Source organism: Entelurus aequoreus, linkage group LG04, assembly GCF_033978785.1.
Source record: "Entelurus aequoreus isolate RoL-2023_Sb linkage group LG04, RoL_Eaeq_v1.1, whole genome shotgun sequence".
Lineage (NCBI taxonomy): Eukaryota > Metazoa > Chordata > Actinopteri > Syngnathiformes > Syngnathidae > Entelurus > Entelurus aequoreus.
The window spans coordinates 16,274,065-16,297,650 of NC_084734.1; the positions used below are offsets into that span (position 1 = coordinate 16,274,065).

A 23,586-nucleotide genomic window follows, 5' to 3' on the forward strand; every position below is an offset into this window, starting at 1 on the left:
ATTTATACATGCACCTTATTGCTTTTTTTATCCTGCACTACCATGAGCTTATGTAACGAAATGTCGTTCTTATCTGTGCTGTAAAGTTCAAATTTGAATGACAATAAAAATTAAGTCTAAGTCTAACTATGATGCATTAGTACGAGTGGGGTGTTGTGCGGTAAAAGTGACTGTCACTCATCGGAAATGTGTCGGCCTACTTACATTAGTGGCGCTGACACACTTCCAAGCTGACGTGCTTCCAAAAAATAGGTTGCCTCAACTCACTGCATGAATATTAAAAGAATATGGACGTGTATTGAAGCAATAACACAACAACTAATACAGTAGGGCTGGGCGATATATCGAATATACTCAATATATTGCGGGTTTGTCTGTGCGATGTAGAAAATGACTATATCGTGATATTGGAGTATACGTTCTCACGCAGTTGCTTTTAGCTGCGGGCATTACACTACCGGCTCTTCTCACTCTTTCTTGTCTCTCCTCACAGAGACATAAAACAAGCGCACCTTCTTTCATACGTCACATACTGTCGCGCGTGCAACGTCATACGCCCTCGCAGAGCAAAGAGGTAGCGGCATGGGTACTAGCTGCGGTGCGAGTGGTAATACGAGAGAAAGAAGGTGCGAATCTGGTAACAAATGAAGGAATAATTCATTCCCAATAAAAACAGCACAGGGTCCATCGTCTGGCAGTGGTTTGGCTTCAAGCGGGAAGATGTTGAACAGACAACTGTAATATGTTAAGGGGCGGTATGGCGTAGTGGGTAGAGCGGCCGTGCCAGAAACTTGTGGGTTGCAGGTTCGCTCCCCGCCTCTTGACATCCAAATCGCCGCCGTTGTGTCCTTGGACAGGACACTTCACCCTTGCACCCAGTGCCGCTCACACTGGTGAATGAATGAATGATAGGTGGTGGTCGCGTCCGTCAGTCTACCCCAGGGCAGCTGTGGCTACAAATGTAGCTTACCACGACCAGGTGTGAATGAATGATGGGTTCCCACTTCTCTGTGAGCGCTTTGAGTATCTAATAATACAAAAACGCGATATAAAATCGAATCCATTATTATTATTATTATTAGTATGCCGCAAAAGCGTTGCTACAAAAAGTAGCAGCACTGCTAATTTGTAGCTTATGAAAAGTCACCCGCTAGATTCTTAGTCCGTCCTCTGCGCTGGATGGACGCTTTTCTGCTTGCTCTCGCTTGCTCTCGCTTCTGCTTGCATTTTTTGCTACTATCTGCTGCTATTTTCTTACACAAAGAGCAACAGCTCTTGGATACTTACCAAACCAGTGGGACTATATTTTCTTTTAGATAACAGAGGCATTTTTCAATATTTTTACGACGTCCTCAACACTACGCGAGGAGGCCTACCATTCAAGATAAGCCTGAGCCCGAGCCTGTGCTACAGTGCTAAAGGTAATCAGCATAAGATGCCTCCTTTCTCTACGGAAGATTACCACAAACTGCTAAAGAAGATTTTACTGTTGGAAATAAAAATGAATCGGTTGGAAGTGAATTTAGAAGTGAATGGACAATGTGGCTACAACACCACTCTAGCACTCCTGTCGACTGAAAACACTGGACAGCACCATGCTACAACCCAGCTAACTAGCAACAATGAAGCTACGAAGAAACGGGAGGTCCCTGTAGAGGGTAATAAATCTACCAGTGAAAATCCTCCCTGGAACACACTTGGTGCAAAGCCAAAGAGAAGACCACCTCCCTGCGACAAGGGAGAATGGATATCTGGCAGGACCCAGCGCCCCGATATCTCTGATCTGACCGGCTGGCCTGCGCTACCATCTTCAGCCAGGCATACTGCGTCATCAACTCCACTGCCACGTAGGACACAGCAGCGGACAGCTGAGAAGAGGAGAACTACCAATAAACCTCCCCAGCAAGCAAGTGTCCAACTAAAGAACAGGTTTGCCCCACTGTTGATGGACAATGGATCCCCCTCTGATTGCCTGAATAACCCACCATCACCACGCAGAAGGGTAAGACCTGCTAACTTTACACCACAGAGAAAGCTAACGAGAGCTCCTGAAAATCTGATTGTGGGGGACTTTTCTGTAAAAGATATGAAAAGCAATAATAACACCAAAGTACTCTGCTTTCCGAAGGATATGGTATCTGACATGGAAAAAAGAATCCTGGAAATTGTCGCTGCACACCCAAATGTGAAAAATATCATCCTGCACATTGGTTTTAATGACATTGTAAAACAACAATCAAGAGAGCTGAAAGAGCACTTCAATAAACTCTTTGAAACAGTCAGCGCTGTGAATGCTGACGTTTTTATCAGTGGTCCTCTACCCCCAATCAGGAGAGGAGCTGAGAGATTCAGTAGACTTTACTCGCTGAATGAGTGGCTATCAAGTGCACTTCTTGCTCGTTCAATGCATTTTATTGACAATTTTAGCTTTTTCTGGGACCGCAGGCATCTTTTTAAGGCAGACGGACTTTGCCTGAATAAGATGGGAGTAAAGCTATTCATGAACAACATGTTTCACTTCCTGCATCTTGCATCTATCATCACTGCCAAGGACAAGAGACAAGAGGAGCCAACGAGGAAGGAAGACACAACACAGCCTATCAGGAACGTCGAAGGAGGACCGCCACTGCAAAAGGAGAACGTCGACCATGAGATACACCAGAGCAAAGAGGAGAGGTGTCTATCCTCCTCTACCGCCCCTCCCTCCATTCTGAATGCATGTGAAGATCCCTCCCCCACATCCCCCAAGCCATCCACGTCTCCATCTTTCTCCCTCCCTCAAGTAGACCTTTCTCCCCCCTTCTCCCCCTTGGAGTTCCGGGAGCTACCCCCACTCACGCCCCACCCTACTCAGATTTTTACCCCCCTAGATCATCGCTCACCTCCACCACCCCCTCCACGAAGGCGTGCTCCACAACCCCCCAGCCATACTTCACCTTTCTCACGCCAACCCCTTACACGCCCTCAACGTCCACCCTCAGTAGTTCGTCCCAGCTCTGACGCTGCTCACTCCCCCTCCCCCTTACGGCAAACCCCGCCTCGCTCTGACAGCAGTCCTGAATATTTCTGATACAGAAAAGGGTTCAGCAGTAGACCACATTATCAGCTGGGCCCAAGGTTGCCTACATCAAATCATGGCACCTTCTACATCCCTGTTGTGACTACCAAGAGAGTAAACATTGGGAAACTTAGCCACCCTGCTAACCTAAACAATCTCATTCCTATTATCTCCAAATCAAAGCCAACATCGAAGCCTGTCAATAACACCATCAGGATGGGTCTGCTCAATGTCAGGTCTCTGAATAGCAAATCATTTTTAGTCAATGATTTTATTAGCACTTCTAAACTTGACTTTATGTTTTTAACTGAAACATGGCTGGAACAAAATAACAGTGCAAGCATTCTGATCGAGACAGCACCCCCCAACTATAACTTCATTGATATATGTAGATCGGGGAAAAGAGGTGGAGGGGTTGCTGCTATATTTAAAAACATGTTTCAGGGGAAACAGATGTCACTCGGTGAGTTTACATCATTTGAATACCTGTGTGCTGTGTTGAAATGCTCTCCCAAAATTCTCTTGTTAATTATCTACAGGCCACCTAAATATTCTGCAAATTTTTTTGATGATTTTACTGAACTATTGTCTAGCATCTCCACTGACTTTGACTGCCTGGTTATAACTGGTGATTTTAATTTTCATATTGACGATTTAAATGACAAGGGCGCAAAAGAACTTTTTACTATTTTAGACACATTTGAACTGTCTCAACATGTGAAAGAGGCTACACATTATAAGGGACACACCCTGGACCTGATTATCACAAAAGGTCTCAATGTTTCTGATGTTCTTGTGATTGATCCTTCATTGTCTGATCATTTCTGTGTTTTCTTTAATATTTCTGTAATTCCGGACACACAAACAGAATCAAAGAATGTCAAAAAGCGGTACATAAATGAACATGCTAATGTCCTCTTTAAAAACGCCATCTCCTCACTACCACCTCTAAACCCATGTCATGCTGATGATCTTGTAAGCAACTTTAATTCCAAAATTGTGAATATCATAGATATCATTGCACCTGTTACAGTTAAAACGATTTCTGGCAAGCAAAAGGCACCCTGGAGAAAATCTGCTGCTGTAACAGCCCAGAGAAGAGAGTGCAGGAAGGCTGAACGAATCTGGCGGAATACAAAACTTCATATTCACCATGACATCTATAAAGAGAGCCTCCAGGCCTACAATTTAGTCTTAAAAAGTGCTAGAGAAACATTCTTCTCCAATATCATAAACAGCAACACAAATAAGGCCAAAACCCTATTCACAATCGTTGACAGACTGACTAAACCCCCAACACAAATACCAGCCGAACTCCATTCCACGCAGAAATGCAATGACTTTGCATTCTTTTATACTGATAAAATTGAAGGCATCAGACGCACCATCAATATCTCAAGTAAAAAAGTTGGATCACCACCCCGTTTAGGCAAAAGTAACACAGCAATGATGGCAAGCTTTAATGCCATAGACTCTAAAACTCTAGTGGAAACGGTGACAGCTCTAAAGTCATCCACCTGCTGCCTTGATGTTTTACCTACCAACTTCTTTAAGAATGTTTTTGACTGCCTATCAACAGACATCTTGCAAATAGTTAATAATTCTATTAAATCGGGCAATTTCCCGAAGGCTCTCAAAACTGCAGTCATTAAACCTCTTCTAAAAAAGCAGAGCCTAGATGCCTCTGTTATCAACAACTACAGACCAATTTCAAATCTACCATTCATAAGTAAAATAATTGAGAAAGTTGTCCTCCAACAACTAAATCACTTCTTGGCTTCTACTGGCTGCCACAACAACTTCCAGTCAGGATTTCGACCTCTTCATAGCACAGAGACGGCCCTTCTTAAAGTTATAAATGACATCCGTCTAAACACAGACTCTGGCAAAACTTCAGTATTAATGCTTTTGGACCTCAGTGCTGCATTTGACACTGTCGACCACTCAATACTTTTGGACAGGTTGGAAAACTGGGTGGGGATCTCAGGCACAGTTTTAAGCTGGTTCAAGTCATATCTACAAGATAGGAACTATTTTGTTTCCATTGGTGACTTTGTATCAGAACCAACCAACGTAACGTGTGGAGTCCCCCAAGGTTCAATCTTGGGGCCGACTTTATTTAACATCTATATGCTCCCACTAGGACAAATCATGCAAAATAATAACATTGACCATCATTGCTATGCCGATGACACCCAAATCTATGTAGCGCTATCACCAAATGACTATCGCCCCATAGATCTTCTGTGCCAGTGCATTGAGCAAGTCAAACACTGGATGTGCCAAAATTTCCTACAACTAAATGAAGATAAAACTGAGATAATTGTTTTTGGTGCTAAAAAAGAAAGGTTTAAAGTCATCCAACACCTTCAATCACTGTCCCTGAAAACCTCAAATAAAGCCAGAAATCTTGGGGTTATTTTAGATTCTGATTTACATTTCGACAGTCACATCAAATCAGTAACAAAATCGGCCTACTATCACCTCAAAAATGTAAAAAGACTTAGAGGGCTCATGTCAGCTCAAGACTTAGAAAAACTTGTACATGCCTTTATTACCAGTAGGCTAGACTATTGTAATGGTCTCCTTGCAGGTCTTCCCAAAAAAACTGTCAGGCAGCTACAGCTTGTTCAGAACGCTGCTGCTAGAGTTCTAACAAAGACCAAAAAATGTGAGCACATTACACCAATTCTTAAATCCTTACATTGGCTCCCTGTACATCAGAGAATAGATTTCAAAATCCTCCTGCTCACATATAAATCACTACATGGTCTAGGGCCCAAGTATATCACTGATATGCTCCCACTATATACGCCCTCTAGATCACTAAGATCTTCTGAGACCAATCTGTTAGCGGTTCCAAGAGTAAACTCAAATCAAGGGAGAGCATCATTCAGTCACTATGCAACACATAGCTGGAATAAACTTCCTGAAGATGTCAGACTCTCCCCAACTCTCACTACTTTTAAAACTAGACTGAAGACTTTTATGTTCACCTTAGCTTTCAGCTAAATCTTTTGATCTTTTAACTTTTAACGTCTGCACTGTTTTTATTTTTATTGTCTGCATTTTAATTTTGCTTTTATTTTCTTTCATTTCACTTTGTTGTCTGTGAAGCACTTTGAGTCTGCCTTGTGTATGAAAAGCGCTATACAAATAAAGTTGCCTTGCCTTGCCTTGCCTAGAGAATGAAGAGTGCTTGAAACTCCGCATGTCAACATCTCCGTTTGGTGCCCCACCCACAAAATGCCCAAGCAACCATTTCCACATCAACACCGCATGAAAAAAATAGTCAACATCAGAAGGAGATAACGTCCGCGGGAACCTACCACATAGCGAAGGACATAGACTATTTGATTTCCTATTATGCAGCTCATTTTTATTTGACAGCTATTGAAATATCTTGTGTGACACCATGCACAAAAGTGCACTTTATTTGTTTTAAACTTTTGTAGTGGCATTCTGTACAAAAGTGCACTTTAATTTAGTGTTGTTTTGATATGTCAGCGTTTACCTGTTTCTCACCTTTTTTGTAAGGGGCGGTGGAAGTTGGCAAACCCGTCAGCGATCCTGTTCTGTCTCCCTGTAATGTTTGTCTGCTCTTGAATGGGATTGTGCCGAAAATCTTAATTTCTCCTCGGGGATTATTAAAGTATTTCCGATTCTGATTCTGATTCTGTGATGTTGCTCTGTGTCATCTCTGCCAAGGAAATCCTTTATAGTACTTAGAGCAGACGCTACGGAAGCTCCGTGGGGCTTTTGTAGCACTGTAGTATAAAAGGAGAAAACCAATGAATTTTTCATTTTTTAAATCGTCCGCAACAAAAAAACTCAAGTTTATTGATACCATTCATTTACCTTTTATGTTTTGTTTGTACCAGGCAAGGTGGACTATATATAGCTGTTAGATCAAGCACTATGTGCTCAAAGGATCAGAATCAATACCTAATGGACAGTTGTCTGTCTGGTCCAGCTGACCTAAGGCACAATTTCCAGTATTGGGGAAGTGGAAAACATTTTCTACTACTGCAGGGCTCATTAGTGCAGACAATTATTTTGTTGTGATGTAGTCTCTTGGAGCAGTGTTTTCTTTGCCAGATGCATGAAGCCTTTCCATCGATGGTAACACTTTGTGTCACTCAGTCCAGCAGAAGTACTCGATTTCTGTCAGCACGGATTGGAAAGCACCATCTTTACACCACCGGTTTATGCCAGTGTCGTGTCAGATTTTGTATCCCCAGCTGCAGTTTTGACTGCTCTGACGTTTTCCCCTCTCTTCTTTCCCACTTCTGTTCTAAAACTTGAGGCTCATTGCCCGTATAGCCAGGCTATAAAAGATTGGTTCTGGATCCGTATTTGTCCCAAAATAGTCGTTGCGGGCGGCTCTAATGAGGCTTGGCATGATTACTGGTAGCAAACACAGAACATACTCTCTGTGCTGTTGTTGTTGGAAGTAGCGTGAAGTATTACATGTTACTACCAATGTACCTATTACTACCTGGTAGTATTCCTGTCAATAAACATATAAAATACAGTGTTGGAGGTTTTTGGAATTATTTTAGTGGGCTTTAAATGCCTGAACAGATGAATCCCCAGTACCTGCATTGTTAGCTGCCTCGTACTAGCAGTTTTTTTTTTACAGTGCTAACATTACGGTCACATGACAGGGTATACACACAGGGCAGGCTCATCTAACTTGGGTCAGGTCAGAAGTAGTGTCACGTCTATAAGGAAGTCAGTGTTTCCTTCTAATGCAGGGGTCGGCAACCCAAAACGTTGAAAGAGCCATATTGGACCAAAAATTAAAAAAAAACAAATCTGTCTGGAGCCGCAAAAAATGAAAAGCCGTATATACAGTCGTGGTCAAAAGTTTACATACACTTGTAAAGAACATAATGTCATGGCTGTCTTGAGTTTCCAATCATTTCTACGACTCTTATTTTTTTGTGATAGAGTGATTGGAGCACATACTTGTTGATCACAAAAAACATTCATGAAGTTTGCTTCTTTTATGAATTTATTATGAGTCTACTGAAAATGTGAACAAATCTGCTGTGTCAAAAGTATACATACAGCAATGTTAATATTTGCTAACATGTCCCTTGGCAAGTTTCACTGCAATAAGGCGTTTTTGGTAGCCATCCAGAAGCTTCTGCTTGAAATTTTGACCACTCCTCTTGACAAAATTGGTGCAGTTCAGCTAAATTTGTTGGTTTTCTGACATGGACTTGTTTCTTCAGCATTGTCCACATGTTTAAGTCAGGACTTTGGGAAGGCCTTTCCAAAACCTTAATTGTAGCCTGATTTAGCCATTCCTTTACCACATTTTAAGTGTGCTTGGTGTCATTGTCCTGTTGGAACACCCAACTGCGCCAAAGACCCAACCTCCGGGCTGATGATTTTAGGTTGTCCTGAAGAATTTGGAGGTAATCCTCCTTTTTCATTGTCCCATTTACTCTCTGTAAAGCACCAATTCCATTGGCAGCAAAACAGGCCCAGAGCATAATACTACCACCACCATGCATTAAAGGCCTCACCTTTTCTCCTCCAAACATATTACTGGGTATTGTGGCCAAACAGCTCAATTTCTGTTTCATCTGACATCACATGGACAAAGATAAGACCTTCTGGAGGAAAGAGAAAAGCGTCACACCCCCTCTCCATTGACATATTTTACAATCAAGCAAAACGCAACAAAAATGCAACAAACACAACGAAATATGAACGCGAAGGGTAAAAAAAAACACCCACCTACAATCTGTTATATCACTAAGCTTTAAAGGCCTACTGAAACCCACTACTACCGACCACACAGTCTGATAGTTTATATATCAATGATGAAATCTTAACATTGCAACACATGCCATTACGGCCGGGTTAACTTATAGAGTGCAATTTTAAATTTCCCACTAAACTTACGGTTGAAAACGTCTATGTATGATGACGTATGCACGTGACGTCAATCGTTGAAACGGAAGTATTGGTACACCATTGAAACCAATACAAAAAGCTCTGTTTTCATCTCAAAATTCCACAGTATTCTGGACATCTGTGTTGGTGAATCTTTTGCAATTTGTTTAATGAACAATGAAGACTGCAAAGAAGAAAGTTGAAGGTGGGATCGGTGTATTAGCGGCTGGCTGTAGCAACACAACCAGGAGAACTTTGACTTGGATAGCAGATGCGCTATCCGACGCTATCCGACGCTAGCCGCCGACGCTAGCCGCCGACCGCACGGATGATCGTCCTTCCGTCGATCGCTGGAACGTAGATGAGCACGGGTGTTGATGAGCAGATGAGGGCTGGCTGGCGTAGGTGGAGCGCTAATGTTTTTATCTTAGCTCAGTAAGGTCCCGTTGCTAAGTTAGCTTCAATGGCGTCGTTAGCAACAGCATTGTTAAGCTTCGCCAATCTGGAAAGCATTAACCATGTATTTACAGGTCCATGGTTTAATAGTATTGTTGATTTTCTGTCTATCCTTCCAGTCAGGGGTTTATTTCTTCTGTTTCTATCTCCATTTAAGCACGATGCTATCACGTTAGCTCCGTAGCTAAAGAGCTTCGCCGATGTATTGTCGTGGAGATAAAAGTCACTGTGAATGTCCATTTCGCGTTCTCGACTCTCATTTTCAAGAGGATATAGTATCCGAGGTGGTTTAAAATACAAATCCGTGATCCACAATAGAAAAAGGAGAGAGTGTGGAATCCAGTGAGCCAGCTTGTACCTAAGTTAAGGTCAGAGCAAAAAAAGATGCGTCCTGCACTGCACTCTAATCCTTCACTCTCACTTTCCTCATCCACGAATCTTTCATCCTGGCTCAAATTAATGGGGTAATCGTCGCTTTCTCGGTCCTAATCGCTCTAGCTGCATTGTAAACAATGGGGAAATGTGAGGAGCCCTTCAACCTGTGACGTCACGCTACTTCCGGTATAGGCAAGGCTTTTTTTTTATCAGCGACCAAAAGTTGCAAACTTTATCGTCGATGTTCTCTACTAAATCCTTTCAGCAAAAATATGGCAATATCGCGAAATGATCAAGTATGACACACAGAATGGATCTGCTATCCCTGTTTAAATAAAAAAAATCATTTCAGTAGGCTTTTAAGAACTTTGTTGTAAAAATGTCCTTCTGTGTCTGTCCCTGACACCCGCATTTCAGGCTGGCCACTCTGGAAACACTCTGTGGAAATGCCCCCCGCCCACACTGCTTGGTGCCTCTTCTGAGCTGCTGTGACATAGATTACCATAGTAACTAATTAGATTACCATAGTAACTTGTATATCATGCAAAAGCGCAGATTCCAACCATTTAAATACTTTGTATAGTTCAAGATTTACGGTCATTAGAAAACATCAATTCACATCATAATGGCAGCTACAGTTTCTATCTTAAAGATCTAAAAAAATTATTTGGGAATGTCCGGCGGGCCAGATTGAAAAGCTTAAAGGGGCCCCGGGCCAGAAGCGTGGCTAGGAGTCAAGTTCTACTACGTCAATTCTGAGAAGTAGACTGCTCCTTAATGAAAGACCACCAGCGACAAAACCAATTAGATCAATAAAGCAAATAACCAACGCCTAATTGAGCTGAAGTCAGAAACAAATGGTGCATTAGAGAATTGAGTGAGCCTGAAACTTTCCATCAAATTATGCCCGCAATCTAATTACGCACACATTGTGAAACGAGTCTTAGGCAGGGGTGCTCTCGAAGCAGGGAAATATAAAGATGCATTCAATTGCCAAACAATTCAGTTTTAGGTCCCTTTAGTAGTTGTCCCCATGCTTTTAAGTTGCACTTTAAGGTAAACAGAGAAATAGATGAATCACACTATAACATTAGAGCACCGTTTTAAAGCCCTTCTTCTAAGTAAATAAAACATTTTCTCTCCACTTTCCTGGGGATGTTGACATAGCATCAGCGATGTAGAGTTAACTTGTGTAACTTCTGGTGATGAACCAATTGCATGACACAGGATGTCTCTGAAATGTGTGTTGCGTACAAAGAAACCTGGGGGAAACAGGCCCACAGTCATTTTTGAAGCACTAAAACTTTGTTTTATTTGGGGTGTGACGATATGCCATAGTCACGGTTCAGTGACTACGGCACTTTTAAGGTCACGGTTCAGTTTATAATTGCTACATTGACGGAACAAAATGCAAAACATTAGCCTGCTTTGTTAGCAGATTAGACTTAGACTTAGACAAACTTTAATGATCCACAAGGGAAATTGTTCCACACAGTAGCTCAGTTACAATGATGGAAAGTGTAAGTATGGAAAGGACAATGCAGGTATAAATAAACTAAATATAGCGATATAAAATATAACATGTATACGTAATGTTTACATATGTACAATATATTATATATACTGATATTTTATATTATATTATGTCTATATCATATATACCATATATAACAATTACCATGTACAATATTACAGTATATGTGACAGCTGCAGCATAAAATAGAGAGTAAACCCAGCAGAAAATAGAAAATAGACATTTAAAACAAAGAGAAGTAGCTAGCATGTCAGGTGTCAGGTAATAGACAGATATCATCTATTGCTGTATGGCGAGTGATTATACAGCTGGATGGAGTACGGAATGAAGGAGTTCTTGAATCGAACACTGTGGGAACGAAGCAGAAGGAGCCTGTTGGGAGTATGAACTACGCTGTCCCTCAATTGTCTGGAGTGGGTGGGCAGGATTGTCCATGATGGCCAGCAGTTTGTCCAGTGTCCTCGTATCCCTCACTGACACAAACGCCTCCAACTGCGTGCCAATAGTTTGGCCGGCTTTCCGGATCAGTTTGTCAATCCGGGTTGAGTCCCTTTTGCTGGTGCTGCTCCCCCAACAAACCACTGCAAAGTACAGGGCACTGGCCACAACAGACTAATAAAATATCTCCAACAGCTTGCTGCACACATTAAAGGACTAAAGACTATTAAAGACTACTAAAGACTAAAGATTATTATAAAGATTTGCAAAAAAAATAAATCAATGAAATAATTTAGTCTGCAAAGTTATTTATTTATTTTTAAAAAAAAGAGATCAATACTGCAGACAAGTAGCAGTCTCAATGATTAGTTTCAGAAAACTTAGCACTAATAGTTCCTGCCTATCTCTGTTCTCGATCTCTACTGAGCAATGCTGGCACAATGCTTTCGTCTTGTCGTCCATTTACGTATTTCACATTAAAGGCAAAGTTTTCAAACACCTAAATGGAAGGCTGAGCTGCACTGTACTCGTTCACAGAGTAGACGCGTGACTCAACTGTAGTTATACTGTAGATGCACTTTTTTTTTTTGGCCATCATCGACAACCCCTATGTAGCTATGGTAGTGTTGCTCATGAGCAATACATCCACAAACGTACGAAACAGAGTATTCCCTTGCTAAAAGCACTTCAACTTACCTACTCAGTGGCCTAGTGGTTAGAGTGTCCGCCCTGAGATCGGTAGGTTGTGAGTTCAAACCCCGGCCGAGTCATACCAAAGACTATAAAAATGGGACCCATTACCTCCCTGCTTGACACTCAGCATCAAGGGTTGGAATTGGGGGTTAAATCACCAAAAATGATTCCCGGGCGCGGCCACCGCTGCTGCTCACTGCTCCCCTCACCTCCCAGGGGGTGATCAAGGGTGATGGGTCAAATGCAGAGAATAATTTCGCCACACCTAGTGTGTGTGTGTGACAATCATTGGTACTTTAACTTAACTTTAACTTTACATTACAGCATCAAGGGTAGATTTTGAGTATTTCAAATACTTTATTATTGGACATTTGAGACTTATTTAAAATTGTTCAAATACTGTATTATACAACAGGATGTATATATATTCAAAACCCAAAACCAGTGAAGTTGGCACGTTGTGTAAATTGTAAATAAAAACAGAATACAATGATTTGCAAATCCCTTTCAACCTATATTCAATTGAATAGACTGCAAAGACAAGATACTTAACGTTCTGGATATCACCACATGGGCTCAGGAACACTTCAGAAAACCACTGTCAGTAACTATAGTTAGTCGCTACATCTGTAAGTGCAAGTTAAAACTCTACCATGCAAAGCAAAAGCCATGTATCAACAACACCCAGAAACGTAGCCGGCTTCGCTGGGCCCGAGCTCATCTAAGATAGACTGATGCAAAGTGGAAAAGTGTTCTGTGGTCTGACGAGTCCACATTTCAAATTGTTTTTGGAAACTGTGGACTTTGTGTCCTCCGGGACAAAGAGGAAAAGAACCATCCAGATTGCTCAAAGTTCAAAAGCCAGCATCTGTGATGGTATGGGGGTGTATTAGTGCCCAAGGCATGGGTAACTTACACATCTGTGAAGGAACCATTAATGCTGAAAGGTACATACAGGTTTTGGAGCAACATATGTTGCCATGCAAGCAACGTGATCATGGACGCCCCTGCTTATTTCAGCAAGACAACGCCAAGCCACGCGTTACAACAGCGTGGCTTCATAGTAAAAGAGTGCGGGTACTAGACTGGCCTGCCTGTAGTCCAGACCTGTCTCCCATTGAAAATGTGTGGCGCATTATGAAGCCTAAAATACCACAATGGAGACCCGGGACTGTTGAACAATTTAAGCTGTACATCAAGCAAGAATGGGAAATAATTCCACCTGAAAAGCTTCAAAAATGTGTCTCCTCAGTTCCCAAACGTTTACGGAGTGTTGTTAAAAGGAAAGGCCATGTAACACAGTGGTAAAAATGCACCTGTGACAACAAAAAAAAAATTTAGTTTCTCAGTTCGAGCATTAAATATCTTGTCTTTGCAGTCTATTCAATTGAATATAAGTTGAAAAGGATTTGCAAATCATTGTATTCTGTTTTTATTTACGAATTACACAATGTGCCAACTTCACTTGTTTTGGGCGTTGTATATTTTTGACGTTTTTAATATTATGGCTCAGTTTGCGGAAGTAATACATGCAATTTAGCCATGCTTTCCTTGAATCATATGTAATAGTTTGTCTAGCTGTGTCTGTAGTAGTCCGTGCATTTGTTTATGAATGTCACAAAAGATCAGAGCCTGCTTATTATACAGCTTCTGAATCACTGTGTTGTTATTATCTACAATGAAGAGCCTGCAAAAACTTTGTGTTGCCGTGTACATTACATGGCTCAAGGGCGAACTCGCCCCCCTGGAGCTGGCTGCTGGTAAAACATTAGCACTGTACTTGTACACATCAGAAAACCCATTACTTTTGTTGGTGAGCTTTTTAGAGCACTGAAAGGAAGAATAACAGCTGAGTGATTTTAGTAAATGTACAACAGTTGTCCACGGGGAATGCTGCAGCTTCTACTGGGGGCTTAGTTGTTGTTTTAATAAAAAGAAGCAGGATCTGCCAACGTGGGCGGTTGCTTTTTGTACTGCCTCTCTGGCACTCCTTCCATGCGGTCCGGCAGAAGGGTTTCTTACTCTGTGCCAAGCGAGATGGAGATGGGAGATTTGATAGCCACGCTGAGGTGTGAACATTGCAGCTTGCACATAAAGAGACATTATGCAAACCTTCTTGTCTCTAGTGGAAGGAAAGGGACCTTTTTTATCCACGTGTTATTTCACCTGTAATTAAGAGTGAAGAATATGACGCTATGTTTGCACATTGTGTAAATGGTAAATAAAAACCGAATACAATGATTTGCAAATCCTTTTCAACCTATATTTAATTGAATAGACTGCAAAAACAAGATATTTATTGTTACAACTGAGAAACTTTGTTATTTCTTGCAAATCATCATTAACTTAGAATTTAATGGCAGCAACACATTGCAAAAAAGTTGTCACAGGGGCATTGTTATCACTGTGTTACATGGCCTTTCCTTTTAACAACACTCAGTAAACGTTTGGGAACTGAGGAGACATATTTTTTAAGCTTCTCAGGTGGAATTCTTTCCCATTCTTGCTTGATGTACAGCTTAAGTTGTTCAACAGTCCGGTGGTCTCCGTTGTGGTATTTTAGGCTTCATAATGCGCCACACATTTTCAATGGGAGACAGGTCTGGACCACAGGCAGGCCAGTCTAGTACCCACATTCTTTTACTATGAAGCCACGCTGTTGTAACACGTGGCTTGGCGTTGTCTTGCTGAAATAAGCAGGGGCGTCCATGATAACGTTGCTTGGATGGCAACATATGTTGCTCCATAAACTGTATGTACCTTTCAGCATTAATGGTGCCTTCACAGATGTGTAAGTTCCCCATGTCTTGGACACTAATACTACCCCCATACCATCACAAATGCTGGCTTTTGAACTTTGCGCATAGAACAATCCGGATGGTTCTTTTCCTCTTTTGTCCGGAGGACACAACGTCCACAGTTTCCAAAAAAAAATTGACATGTGGACTCGTCAGACCACAGAACACTTTTCCACTTTGCATCAGTCTATCTTAGATGAGCTCGGGCCCAGCGAAGCCGGCAGCGTTTCTGGGTGTTGTTGATAAACGGCTTTCGCTTTGCATAGTAGAGTTTAACCTGCACTTACAGATGTAGCGACCAACTGCAGTTAATGACAGTGGTTTTCTGAAGTGTTCCTGAGCCCATGTGGTGATATCCTTTACACACTGATGTCGCTTTTTGATGCAGTACCGCCTGATAGATCGAAGGTCCGTAATATCATTGCTTACGTGCAGTGATTTCTCCACATTCTCTATTACGTACTGTAGATGGTGAAATCCCTAAATTCCTTGCAATAGCTCATTGAGAAATGTTGTTCTTAAACTGTTGGACAATTTGCTCCCGCATTTGTTGACAAAATGGTGACCCTCGCCCCATCCTTGTTTGCGAATGACTTTGTGAATTTCATGGAAGCTGCTTTTATACCCAATCATGGCACCCACCTGTTCCCAATTAGCCTGCTCACCTGTGGGTGAGCAGAACAGGTGTGTTATGAGCATTCCTCAACTTTCTCAGTCTTTTTTGCCACTTGTGCCAGCTTTTTTGAAACATGTTGCAGGCATCAAATTCCAAATGAGCTACTATTTACAAAAAATAACAAACGTTTATCTGTTTGAACGTTAATTATCTTGTCTTTGCAGTCTATTCAATTGAATATAAGTTGAAAAGGATTTGCAAATCATTGTATTCTGTTTTTATTTACCATTTACACAACTTCACTGGTTTTGGGGTTAGTATGTTTTGTTGACATTTATCATACTTTGTGTCTCTGATTGTATATAGGTTGTGTGTGAATTCCTGCAGCTCCCCATCCAGGTTGCTCTAATTCTCACACTCCCTGGCACTGGGCCATGATGGGATGTTCGCCATAATTGGCTCCCTCAACCCAAATGCTGTTAAGCTTTATATTAGATGAAGCAGATCCCCAGCTTCCCTTGAACACTTTTTACAGGCACCATGTTGCCAGGATAGCTCAACATTACTGCACCAAATACATGCATGGAAGTTGCTAGAAAGTCTTGTATGCAATACTTTGTTTGGTTATTGTCAGCCAGGTATGTAAACATCAATTCCTTAATACCACAGAAAGATGACCGGGTGGAAAATACTCACATTTTTGTTTCAAAATTGAAGTTGGCTGTGACGTGAACATACTCAGACAGATTCCGCAAGTTCTCAAGTGAGGATTTTGTGCTTTGAAGTGTACTTTGCACTGCAGAAACAAAAAAGAAAAGCAGCGCCAGGTAAAGAATGAAGTTTAAATTGGCTTTGGGAAGAAAGGAATGCCGGTGTTTGTGCAGAAAGATACTGTAGCAATGTGGTGGAGCAATGCAATGTGCTATCTTCATGGAAGAAGGAAGAAAAACTAAACATAATTGTTTCCACGTCCAAAAAGGAGAAGGAAAATGAACCCTACTCCTACTCCCTAGGTTGGCTCACTTCCTGTGATTAACGCGTACAAGATTACTAAGGGTGTAACGGTATACAAAAATTTCTATTTGGTACGTACCTTGGTTGGAAGGTCACGGTTCGTTTCATTTTCGGTACAGTATGAAAACAACAAAATATACATTTTTTGGTTATTTATTTACCAAAGTTGTAAACAATGGCTTTATCCTTTTAACGTTGGGAACACTATAATAATTCTGCCCAAAAATAGAAATAGCTCTGTGTGTGTTCCAATTCAATTATTTAGTGTCTCCGGATCTTGTTTAAATCTCAGCTCAGATAATAGAGTTCTTGGAGAAAGGTTTTGGAGAGTAAAGCAGTACAGTCCATGTGCTGTGGTTAAAGGCCTACTGAAACCCACTACTACCGACCACGCAATCTGATAGTTTACGCAGTCTGATAGTTTATATATCAATGATGAAATCTTAACATTGCAACACATGCCAATACGGCCGGGTTAACTTATAAAGTGCAATTTTAAATTTCCCGCTAAACTTCCGGTTGAAAATGTCTATGTATGATGACGTATGCACGTGACGTCAATCATTGAAACGGGAAGTATGTGGACACATTGAATTCTATACAAAAAACTCTGTTTTCATCTCAAAATTCCACAGTATTCTGGACATCTGAATTGGTGAATCTTTTGCAATTTGTTTAATGAACAATGAAAACTGCAAAGAAGAAAGTTGTAGGTGGGATCGGTGTATTAGCGGCGGACTACAGCAACACAACCATGAGCACTTTGAGATGGATAGCAGACGCGCTAGCCGCCGACCTCACCTTGACTTCCTTTGTCTCCGGGCCGCCGACCGCATCTATGATCGGGTGAAGTCTTTCGTCGCTCCGTCGATCGCTGGAACGCAGGTGAGCACGGGTGTTGATGAGCAGATGAGGGCTGGCTGGCGTAGGTGGATAACTAATGTTTTTGGCATAGCACTGTGAGGTCCCGTTGCTAAGTTAGCTTCAATGGCGTTGTTAGCAACAGCATTGTTAAGCTTCGCCAGCCTGGAAAGCATTAACCGTGTATTTACATGTCCATGGTTTAATAGTATTGTTGATTTTCTGTCTATCCTTCCAGTCAGGGGTTTATTTATTTTGTTTCTATCTGCATTTAAGCACGATGCTATCACGTTAGCTCCGTAGCTAAAGAGCTTCACCGATGTATTGCCGTGGAGATAAAAGTCACTGTGAATGTCCATTTCACGTTCTCGACTCTCATTTTCAAGAGGATATAGTATCCGAGGTGGTTTAAAATACAAATCCGTGATCCACAATAGAAAAAGGAGAGAGTGCGGAATCCAATGAACCCTTGTACCTAAGTTACGGTCAGAGCGAAAAAAGATACGTCCTGCACTGCATGCAAGTCCTTCACTCTCACGTTCCTCATCCACGAATCTTTCATCCTCGCTCAAATTAATGGGGTAATCGTCGCTTTCTCGGTCCAAATCGCTCTCGCTGCATTGAAAACAATGGGAAATTGTGAGCAGCACTTCCTCCTGTGACGTCACGCTACTTCCGGTAGGGGCAAGGCTTTTTTTTATCAGAGACCAAAAGTTGCGAACTTTATCGTCGTTGTTCTATACTAAATCCTTTCAGCAAAAATATGGCAATATCGTGAAATGATCAAGTATGACACATAGAATGGATCTGCTATCCCTGTTTAACTAAAAAAAATTAATTTCAGTAGGCCTTTAAGCGTGAAAATGTGTAGAGGGTCGGCTCGAGAGCCTCCTACCAGCCAAGACAGAACAGGTGGTGGGGTTCCTGGCTGGAATCTCCCAAGAACGATCCTTGGACTAGATGCTTTTTTTCCTTAGCTCGCCATCATAAAGAGAAGCCTGGCCTGTGTAAGAACCAGGACCATCCTTATAAATCAATGTGTACACAAATCAAATATCTTCATTAAATAACACTAATTGCATTATAAAGTATTCAGAGCAGGTTGTAGTTTTTTCCTCAAATTGTACAATATAAATCAACATACATGTCAGAATCACAATATGCAATAAAGTGCTACTTTAGTGCTACTTTAGTGCTACTAAAGTGCAGCATAAATATGACCTATACAATTCGGTCAGTGCACTAAACATGCTTATTATCAAACACATTCAAAAGTACATTCAATACACAATAGTTATCATTGGTTCAAGTCATAGACCTTGTATATGGACCATTGAGAAATATGCCACAAAGACTGTTGCAATGAAACAATGGAAGAAAGACTAATATATTTTCATAAACATTGACTCACCAACTCCACATCTACAGTCACACACAGCTTAATGACAAAAAATATGGCGCTGGTAGTCGGCTCTATAAAGTTAACAAATAGGCATTTAGTTTAGAATCCCGTCAGCACAATATTTCGGGTGAAAACGAGAATAAAAACCTACCTCGAGCAGAAATACAATCCGTCTCCCCTCACGTCCTGTCTACTGGCCACTTCCTGCTAGCGGCTTATAAGCACAGCTGATTGGACCGTGGCGGTCACGTGACTAGGGAGAGCTGTGCGCTCTCCCTAGTCACGTGACAAAGAGTAATAGCAAGAGCCTAATAGTCTCCGCAAAAGTATGTATTAGACACCTGCGTTACACCAGCATGCTGTGTGTTGTGCCTCGGTGTGCATTGTTTACACAACGTGCGGCACGCTACTTATGTCCGTCCGTGCAGTGCGCTACTTAAAGGCCTACTTAAACCCACTACTACCGACCACGCAGTCTGATAGTTTATATATAAATTATGAAATCTTAACATTGCAACACATGCCAATACGGCCGGGTTAACTTATAAAGTGCAATTTTAAATTTCCCGCTAAACTTCCGGTTGGAAATGTCTATGTATGATGACGTATGCGCGTGACGTCAATCGTTGAAACGGGAAGTATGCGGACACATTGAATCCTATACAAAAAACTCAGTTTTCATCTCAAAATTCCACAGTATTCTGGACATCTGTGTTGGTGAATCTTTTGCAATTTGTTTAATGAACAATGAATACTGCAAAGAAGAAAGTTGTAGGTGGGATCGGTGTATTAGCGGCGGACTACAGCAACACAACCAGGAGGACTGAGAGGTGGATAGCAGACGTGCTAGCCGCCGAACTCACCTTAACTTCCTCCGTCTCCGGGCCGCCGAACGCATCTATGATCGGGTGAAGTCCTTTGTCGCACCGTCGATCGCTGGAACGCAGGTGAGCATGGGTGTTGATGAGCAGATGAGGGCTGGCTGGCGTAGGTGGATAGCTAATGTTTTTAGCATAGCTCTGTGAGGTCCGGTTGCTAAGTTAGCTTCAATGGCGTCGTTAGCAACAGCATTGTTAACCTTGGAAAGTTAGCCTGGAAAGCATTAACCGTGTAGTTACAGGTCCATGGTTTAATAGTATTGTTGATTTTCTATCTATCCTTCCAGTCAGGGGTTTATTTCTTTTGTTTCTATATGCAGTTAAGCACGATGCTATCACGTTAGCTCCGTAGCTAAAGTGTTTCGCCGATGTATTGTCGTGGAGATAAAAGTCACTGTGAATGTCCATTTCGCGTTCTCGACTCTCATTTTCAAGAGGATATAGTATCTGAGGTGGTTTAAAATACAAATCCGTGATCCACAATAGAAAAAGGAGAGAGTGTGGAATCCAACAAGCCAGCTTGTGCCTAAGTTACGGTCAGAGCGAAAAAAGATATGTCTTGCACTGCATTCTAGTCCTTCATTCTAACGTTCCTCATCCACGAATCTTTCATCCTGGCTCAAATTAATGGGGTAATCGTCGCTTTCTCGGTCCGAATCGCTCTAGCTGCATTGAAAACAATAGGAAAATGTGAGGAGCCTTTCAACTGTTGACGTCACGCTACTTCCGGTACAGGCAAGGCTTTTTTTATCAGCGACCAAAAGTTGCAACTTTATCATCGATGTTCTCTACTAAATCCTTTCAGCAAAAATATGGCAATATCGCGAAATGATCAAGTATGACACATAGAATGGATGTGCTATCCCCGTTTAAATAAAAAAATTTAATTTCAGTAGGCCTTTAATATGTTCGTGTGGAAACTCGTTCGGTACACCTCTGAACCGAACCGAACCCCCCTACCGAAACGGTTCAATACAAATACAAATACACCCTTACAGGTTAACAATTATCTAATAGGGGTAGAAAAGGACAATTGTGTCTAATGATAAAGTTAGTTGAGTTTTTAAATACCTTATTCAGTCATGAGGAATAAAGAAATTGCAATTTCTCTCTTTTTGGAACTGAGTAGACATACAGCAGCGTATCTTGTCTATTATTGATTGAATTATGTCAATAGGATTTTGTTCTTCATTAAATATCCAGGCACTGGAATTTCCCTGCCTCAAATGAAAGTAGTGGACAGACAAAACAGAGTCAGGAATCCTTACAAACGGGTTTGGCATGCCGTGGCTCAGATGGTAGAGTGGCCGTGCCAATAACTTGAGCGTTCCAGCTTGGATTCCAGCTTCGGCCATGCTTGTCACAGCCGTTGTGTCCTTGGGCAACACACTTGACTCCCCTTGCTCCCAGTGCTGCTCACACTGATGTGTGAACGTGAATGGATGATGGGTGGTGGTCGGAAAAGACCAAATTATCAGCCAGTCTACCAGCTGTGGCTACAAATGGAGCTTACCACCGTCAAGTGGGAATGTGGAGTGAATGAATGATCGGTTCTCCGTTCTCTGCGAAGCACTTGGAGTGTCTAATCCATTATTATTATTATTACCAAAATTGGAAACATGTCAAATCTAAAATGTTGGTGCATTCCTGCGTTCATGACAATCATGACAAGCAGCATGCACTCTGTAAGAACACCCTAGTGTATAGCAGACCTGGGAAAATTGAGGCCCGGGGGCCACATGCGGCCCGTTAAGCTTTCATTTCATGACGTTACCAGCACCACTGTCTGATTCCTATCAATGCAAGTCTTTAGAATCAGGTAATACACCAATTTATATTATTTTCTTCATGAAAGAAAGAAATCTATATGTGTTAAACATGCTTGTATTATCATTAAACACCTTTAACTTGTTAACAATATTAACTATATGTGTTAAACATGCTTGCATTATCTTCTTAAACACCTTTAACTTGTTAACAATATTAACTATATGTGTTAAACATGCTTGTATTATCATTAAACACCTCTAACTGGTTAACGATATTAACTATATGTTTTAAACATGCTTGCATTATCATTAAACACCTTTAACTTGTTAACAATATTAACTATATGTGTTAAACATGCTTGTATTATCTTTAAACACCTTTAACTTGTTAACAATATTACTATATGTATTAAACGTTCTTGTATTATCTTTAAACACCTTTAATTTATTAACAATATTAACTATATGTGTTAAACATGCTTGTATTATCATTAAACACCTCTAACTGGTTAACGATATTAACTATATGTTTTAAACATGCTTGCATTATCATTAAACACCTTTAACTTGTTAACAATATTAACTATATGTTTTAAACATGCTTGCATTATCATTAAACACCTTTAACTTGTTAACAATATTAACTATATGTGTTAAACATGCTTGTATTATCTTTAAACACCTTTAACTTGTTAACAATATTACTATATGTATTAAACGTTCTTGTATTATCTTTAAACACCTTTAATTTATTAACAATATTAACTATATGTGTTAAACATGCTTGCATTATCATTAAACACCTTGAACTTGTTAACAAAAACATCTATTTCATAAAGAAGTAAATATCAATTACAGTATATATATGAATGAGGTAGATCCCCACGACTTGATTAATTGAAAAAGTGTGGGCACCCCTGATGTACAGTGATGTTTTCAAATGACCGTAAGTCTTGAACTATACAAAGTAAAGATGTCCGATAATGGCTTTTTTGCCGATATCCGATATTCCGATATTGTCCAACTCTTAATTACCGATTCCGATATCAAACGATACCGATATATACAGTCGTGGAATTAACACATTCGTATGCCTAGTTTTGTTGTGATGCCCCACTGGATGCATTAAACAATGTAACAAGGTTTTCGAAAATAAATCAACTCAAGTTATGGAAAAAAATGCCAACATGGCACTGCCATATTTATTATTGAAGTCACAAAGTGCATTATTTTTTTTAACATGCCTCAAACAGCAGCTTGGAATTTGGGACATGCTCTCCCTGAGAGAGCATGAGGAGGTTGAGGTTGGGGGGGAGGAGGTCTAACGGGGGCTGTATATTGTAGCGTCCCGGAAGAGTTAGTGCCGCAAGGGGTTCTGGGTATTTGTTCTGTTGTGTTTATGTTGTGTTACGGTGCGGATGTTCTCCCGAAATGTGTTTGTCATTCTTGTTTGGTGTGGGTTCACAGTGTGGCGCATATTTGTAACAGTGTTAAAGTTGTTTATACGGCTACCCTCAATGTGACCTGTATGGCTGTTGACCAAGTATGCATTGCATTCACTTGTGTGCGTGAAAAGTTGTAGATATTATGTGATTGGGCCGGCACGCAAAGGCAGTGCCTTTAAGGTTTATTGGCGTTCTGTACTTCTCCCTACGTCCGTGTACACAGCGGCGTTTTAAAAAGTCATACATTTTACTTTTTGAAACTGATGCCGATAATTTCCGATATCACATTTTATAGCATTTATCTCTAATGCTAACAGCTGATCACCGTGATCGAACTCA

General features: G+C 41.1%; 1 protein-coding gene across 11 annotated transcripts in view; it reads left to right on the top strand.

Annotated features, from left to right (window-relative positions):
* Positions 1-23,586, top strand: part of atp11c (ATPase phospholipid transporting 11C) — a 189,013-nt gene that overhangs the window by 62,231 nt on the left and 103,196 nt on the right. The gene's annotated exons all lie outside the window — the stretch shown is intronic.